The sequence below is a fragment of the Magallana gigas genome, chromosome 1, assembly GCF_963853765.1.
Source record: "Magallana gigas chromosome 1, xbMagGiga1.1, whole genome shotgun sequence".
Lineage (NCBI taxonomy): Eukaryota > Metazoa > Mollusca > Bivalvia > Ostreida > Ostreidae > Magallana > Magallana gigas.
In genome coordinates this window covers 24,126,989-24,134,369 of record NC_088853.1, presented here as the reverse complement: position 1 = coordinate 24,134,369, position 7,381 = coordinate 24,126,989, and the positions used below count along the sequence as shown (strand labels likewise).

General features: G+C 34.2%; 1 long non-coding RNA gene across 1 annotated transcript; it reads right to left on the bottom strand.

Moving 5' to 3' along the window:
* Positions 1-721: 721 nt before the first annotated feature.
* LOC117687873 (uncharacterized) lies at positions 722-6,747 on the bottom strand. Its single transcript, XR_010711704.1, has 4 exons — positions 6,613-6,747; positions 6,272-6,412; positions 5,840-5,980; positions 722-842 (listed from the first exon to the last, which is right to left on the bottom strand). It is a non-coding gene; the product is annotated as an uncharacterized lncRNA (long non-coding RNA).
* Positions 6,748-7,381: the final 634 nt, after the last annotated feature.

Below are 7,381 nucleotides of genomic sequence, written 5' to 3'. Positions count from 1 at the left end.
GATAGGTGTTTTCAGGTTGTGATACTCTTAGTTCTTGATATTGAGATGGGTTAACATTGGTAGCAGTCTGCTCTGGTTTTGATTCAGACAGCCTCGAAAAATGTTCTTCTTTTGTTGTGGACTTCGGTTTCAAGATTACTTTCCTATGATAAAAAGATAAATTACATCAGTATGAAAAGAACAAATATGCAAGAAGTTAGCTTTTGATATAAAAAAAAAATCAAAATATAAATAGCTCTTGTGTGTATTTGATATTTGCAACAAAACGCATTTTATTTCAAACCGTCGACTAAGGAACGTGGCAAAAAGAAATATGATGTTGATGACAAGGGATATAGAGAAGGCAGCAATCCAAAATGTACAAGCAGATACGTCGGTCGTAAAATCAACATTCCGCAGACCATCTGTCCAAAATACTTTCAAGCCTTAATCAACTATAAAAGATTTTTTGATCTGATTTAAGCCGATGGTTTTTACATATTTTACCATATTTGCCATCACTCAAACACTTTCCGTTGAATCTATCACATGTTTGGTTAACGCATTGCCCACTACAAGAATACTGACAATTGTCTCCATAGGAATGAGTACATTCTGAAAAATACATTTTGTTACTTATAGCTGAGTGTTGTTTAGGGCTTTTGAAATTTGTTGTATCATCACGATGGTGTTACTTTTTCTTCGGAAATCTATGAAAAATTTAACATCATTATCACCTACTGAACAGTCATGAACCCTCCAACCCGCCCTACAGGAACACCGACCATCTGTGTGTCGACATGTCTTACAGTGTGGAAAACAGGGAAAAGAACAGTTTGTTCCAAAATACTCAGGCTGGCAAGCTGTAAAAATTAAAACGAAAGCATTAGAAACAATTCCGTCTTTTCGTAATTCTAGTTCCGCAAGAGTTGTCGTTCTTGCGGGACGGCACTATTTACATCCGGTTTACAAGTAACAAGCCGTTGAATTTTTAAATTATCCTACCCGTGATGAATTCGATTATTTTGTCAACGGGATCGTTGCCATTATCACCTAAAACAACTTAGGAAAATGTTCTTAATTTCACAAAACAGAAATACAGATTTATCTAAGGTTAAATCACTTGACAATTAGTGGTAGTATACTGACACTTGTCCAGCGTGTTGTTGACAGTATAGACTCGCGATGCGACCAAATAACTCTACTGAGCAACTTGCTGCTGAAGAACATGTAGGTGTACCCCCGTTTTTATGTGCAGACAACGTTCCTAACATATCGGACTTAAAATCTGGTTGGTCAGGAGAGACTTGCAGTTATCCTAAGGTGACCATCAATGACAAAGAGAAATACCTCCTTTACAGTAGCCACAGGAAGGAGGATTCTGGTAAGATGCAGTGTTACAGGCAGTATATCCGGGGACTCAACTTTTATAAGGAAGGCTATATCCACAAAATTATGATCAACGAAATAAGTGACACTTGCCAGATGTGCTACATACGTTAAAAATGTTATCCATCTATGCATAAAGGGGTGTATGAGCAATGGCTGTTTGTATCGAGGGAGGAACCTTTTCAAGTTGTGAAAGCCAACTGTACCTGTCCTGCAGGGTAAGCATTGAGCAACAAAAACAAATCCAAAAAGTATCATCAAATGTATATCCATTCTACTATTAATTTTAAGGAAAATAATCACTGTATAGTGTGTTGTACTGGAAATTTTCTTGTTACTTTTCGTTTTATTCATATAAATGTGTTTATATTTCAGTTGTGGAGAGGGATGTACACACATCGCCGGCCTTCTTTTTGCACTCGAGGGGAAGCCATCTATAGATGAGTTAGAAGATATGCCATGTACCTCTAAGCCATGCCAGTGGAATCAGCCAAGTAATAGAAAAAAAAAGACTCCAGGCCCATCACAGATATAAGTTTCAAACGAATAAGTTATGACAATATTTTAACTGTGAAAAAAAAAGAAAAATGTAAACTATCATGTAGAAACTGTATCTTTCAGAAACTCTTTGTTTTCAAAACTGGGAAATGATTCAAGAGCCGCATTATTTGACATAATTCCACCAGTGCAAGATGTATGTCATTGTGTTAATGTTGCAAGTGATTTAAATATTTCAAACTTTGAAGAGGTAGAAACAAGTAAACATATTATCTATGATTCTGATAGGTATATAGATATTGTAAAGTGAAAACAGAAAATATGTGTCAGTCAGATTTCCACAGTTTTTTTATCATCATGCAACAAAAGCATCATAGATGAAACTGAAGTTAGAACCAAAGGTCAGCATGATAATCCCCTATGGGTGGCAACTCGGACTGGCCGGGTTACTGCTTCCATGTTCCATGATATTAAAACAAAAAAAGTCACAACAAAACCAGATAATATTGTTCATAAAGTTTTGGGTGAAAGCAAATCATTGACAATAGTGCTGTAGCATGGGGCAGAAAACAAGAACCAATAGTTAAGAAAAGATATAAGGCTTATAAAAAACTGAAAGAAGGTAAAATAGTTCATGTGTCTGAAATGGGCCTTCAGCTCTGTACCGAAAATCCTTGCATAGGTGCAAACCCAGATAGCCTAGTTCGCTTCAATTCTGACCTTTATTTAATAAAAATTAAGTGCCCCTACAAATGGAGAAAAAATCATTGCATGATGCTTGTAAAGATAAAGAATTCTGTTGCTTTTTAGATGATAATAATGAAATTCAGCTGAAGAAGAACCACAGGTATTATACCAAAATTCAGGGCCAAATGGAGGTTTTTAAAATGCAGAGGTATGACTTTGTACTGTATACAGTTGTGGACTTTGTTATTATAACAGTTCAATTTGACAGTGTGTTTTGGGAAAGTCTGTTGCAAAAGCCTTCAGAGTTCTATGTCAGTGAAATTGTTCCCAAAATATGTAGCTAAATTAAATTTATACATACATGTATTTTCTAATTGTCAGATTCAAGCATATGATATTGGATCATTTGCATTAGTGAGTATTTTATTTATGCATATTGTGATTTCAATGTTTTGATAAAATTGTTTAAATCTATTAAATTTGTTGAATGTGATCATAGCTTACGGGTTAAAGTATTGGCCTTTTGAAACCGCAGATCATGAGTTCAAATCTGCCATGGCCTTTTGTTTGTATGTTTGGAATCATATCTTTTTATTTTCTCAAAAATTGCATATTTTTTGGGCAAATTGACATTCATGTATATAAATATTTTGTTCACTTTTATATCCTGCTGCACAATTTAATATTCTCTTGTTATTGTTAACCGCAAGGAATAATAACAACCTGACTTTTAGAATACACTGAGTCTTGCTTTATTTTGTTTGACATACTGTAGTTTCAACATAATTACAGAACATTACATAATAAATAAAAGAATAATATACAACCATGGATATGAAATAAATATGTGTTTCAATTAAATTTAAAGTACCGGTACTGGTAAATTAAAGTGTTACTTTACATCATTTCAATGTAGATCCAAAACTTCATCATTTTTCTAAAAAAAATCAGTTTAGCCTTATGCTGATACTAGAACATGCAGATTTTAAAATAGAATTATGGCTACTGGTATATCTTAAAAAGTTTGCCTTTACTCTGTAACAAGTGGAGGAAGTAAATTTGTCATTGCTGTACAAAAAAAAAATATGATCAGCAAAATCACAGACAGCTAAAGGCATGACACCTTGCAAAATTTGGAAATTTTTTATCTGCTCTATTTTTCTCTCAACATGAATTCTTGCTGAAGCAATCCTTCTGTGGTTTACACTTCTCCCTTGCTTAACTGAATTTTGGACTTGAATGGAGGACAGTAGAGCTTTACCCCTATGGCTTTCAAATCTGATTGGATATGAATGAAACCTTTATCCACCATCACTGCATCTCCATTGTTCAGCTGCTTAAACAAACCACTTTCTAGTTATTTCCACATCTAAAGCGGAGCCTGGCCACAGTATTGAAACAAAAACTACTGCACCAGTCATACTGACCCCTACACGAGCTTTAAATGTATCATGAGATTTATAGTTTGAATAAGTTAATGATTTATTTTCTAATGATGATGGAGACTGAATGGAAACCTCAGTACAGTCGAGACTATCCTGGTGTCTGAAAACTTCTCGAAAAACTTTGGAACTCGTAACTGCAAAACATTTAATTCTGGTATAGTAATGATTGATTGCATGCACTCGCACATAAACAAAATCCATGAATTAAAAATCTTTGATACTGTACTTGAGGAGATTTTAAAGCGCAATTCTAAGTCTTTGACCAAAATAATCCAGCCTTAATCTCATCGAAACTAACAAAAACTCATCAGCACGCCGTAACTTGCGTTTTTTCCCTAAACTGGCAATGTTCATTTTACCAACAGATTCTGTGCACAATTTATCAGCACCATGTTCAATCAAAGTGTCAAACAAAGCTTGGAATGTTTTAAAATCAGGAAGACCGGTGTAGAACATGATCATTTCATTTGAACATTTAATGTTTTCTATAGTTATTTCTGGCATCACAACCCGTACACCAACAGAAACAGACTGGCTGTATATTTGTGTAGACTTGTTGCATCTAGATGCAGAAGTTGATGTTGATACATGGTATGAACTTTAATCCGAGACATCAGGCTGATCGCAGGTCTGAATGGTTTGTGAAAAACTGGCAATGTTTGCTGAGGACTCTGGCATGATGTTTACCTTGTGTTGACGTACCTGTAAATATATAGGAATTAATATTAAGCTTACTAATTCGTCAGCTGTACATGTGATTATTTTCATGTTTTTTTTTAAATTGAAAACAAAACATAACAAAAATAAAGAAAACATCCACTGGTATAAATACAAGGACACATATCACACATTATACCATAAATAAAACAAAAACATTGATAATAATAGCATCATATTCATATCAATACATTGATCATTAGACCAGTTGATCACTAACCAGCTGCTAACAGGCCACATGATCAACATGCTTAACCCCTTTATCAATTAATTCCATTTTACTCACATTCAGTCTCATCATTGCACACTTATTATACATACATTAAATAAGTACAATATGTGTGTGTTTTAATACTACGTAACTAGTGGGAATTCAAAAGTCAATAAAAAGGTCACTGAGTTAATTTAATAAATTCATAACCTTGGCTTAATTGTTACAGAAGTGGTTTGGAATTGTATTATTCATGAAAGTCCTATAACATGCATAAGCTGCCATTTTATTTTGATTCTTGACCTCGTACATGTACTATGAAATAACAAAATCAAGTAAGTTTTGACAGTATTTATCAAGTATGATCTACATGTAGCATATGTCACTTACGAATGGTGTTGCAATGCATCGATGGGACTGTCAACGTTTTCTAATCTCGTCCGTGGCTGCCTTTTATTTTGATGGGTTACAATTACTCTTTGTGGCAAATTTTCTGTGGGTATTTTATTTCGATCGACTGAGTTTGGTCCTATACCGTCCCTGAAGTGATCAGAGTAGACACGAGTGTAGGAGGTCGGTTTCCAGTTTTTTCGGCTGATTGCTCTTATCCACGCTCTTCGTATATACTGTTCTTTAGGAAGTTTATGTAAAGTCACTTTCTTGTCAAATTTGCCGACTCTACCACTATAATTATGACAATTACAGATGCAAGAATAGTCTGTCCCCATTGTTTGTTATTACACCGGAAGGTGTAATCCGTCGGGCATGAACGACAACTCTTACAAGCTTTCATTACGAAAATCCGGAATATGATCAAACCATTACAAGATAAGTTTAAAATGATTATATATATTTTTGATGTTTAACGTTTAATTAATGATTTTCCACTATAATATTTTAGTTCAAATCTTACAAATGTTGCAATGTCGTCCAATATACCCGTCCATACACCCTCGGGGACATATTCCAGTAATATGGTCACAAGCTTCATTGTTTATACAATTTTCGCTACATCGCCCTCTGCATTTCATTCCAAAATATCCAGAACTACATTCTACATTAACAAAAGTCAAATTATTTAATGATATTTATATTGAAATCACACCTTATTTATCTTTTGCTTGTTTGTTTGCTTTATTAAGTTGGTTTGAGATTGGTGTAAAAATGTTTATGTCAACTTGAAATTGTGACTAAATTTCATGTAGACAAACAGCCATTTAAAAAAAAGACAGAAAAAAAGTTCATGAGATAAAAGAAAATGTAAATTAGCACCTTGAAAATCTATGCTACTTCTTTGAACAATTATCTACACATTAGAACAACATATTTTCTCTTATATTAGTACCCATGCTGCAGTCTCTGTTGGTATATCCCGGGTCACACCCCTTGTCACAGTGACCACGTTCTTTGTTACACAGAGAACCATTCATACAGTGACCACTACAGTTGTTGACACAATTATATCCGTACTTCCCGTCATCACAAACTTTATAAGACAAAATAAATGTGAAAATATCTTATACCTTGCCAATTAACTCTAGTTCAGTACTGGTAAATGTTTGCAGCAAACTGACATCCACAGAAACATCAATCTTAGTTAATGTCCCTTTTTCTATATTATCGAAAACAGTCTGCTGAAATTTCATAAATATTTTTGCTTGTTATTTTTTTTAAAAGAAAAGGTACCATTATCACAAAATATTCCTGTCCACCCAGCTGCACAACCTCTTTCACACTGACCAGTCACGTGGTTACATGAAGTGTTATCTCTGCAATATCCTACACATTGCTGACTACAGTTATCACCATACCAGCCTTCGTCACATGCTAAACAAATACATAGTGATTTTCGAAAATAAATGACGATCTTTAAGCCACCTTTAAGCTACCTTTAAGCTATATGTGTTGCTTAAAGATGGCTTAAAGAAAGCGTAAAGATGGCTTAAAGGCAGCTTAAAGACTTTCTTTAACACACCTTTAAGCCACCTTTAAGGACAACTTATAGGTCCTTAATGTCCAAACTTCTTTAAGCCACCTTTAAGCCACCTTTAAGCTACCTTTAAGCCACCTTTAAGCCATTAAAAAAAAATTATTTCAATATTGTGCTTAATTTCCAACAAAATGTATTAACTTTATGAAAGAAAAGGTATTAAAACGGTTTTTGTTCTAGAAAGAAAAATGAAAAAAAAAACACAAAAAAAAACCGGCCACGGCGAGAATTGAACCCGGGACCCTTAGTTTACTAGCATCACCACACTTCCTCTGCGCCACGGCAACGTACATATATATGAGTGTTTTTATATCCTGTATATCAGTGGATATTGAATCACTGTATTGAATGTGTTTACTTGAAAAGATTTTGACAAACCATTCAGTTTGTAACAATCAATTATATCTAATTTATAAATTACATGCATGCGTGTATTTAGAATGAAATACGGAACTTGGTCTTCAG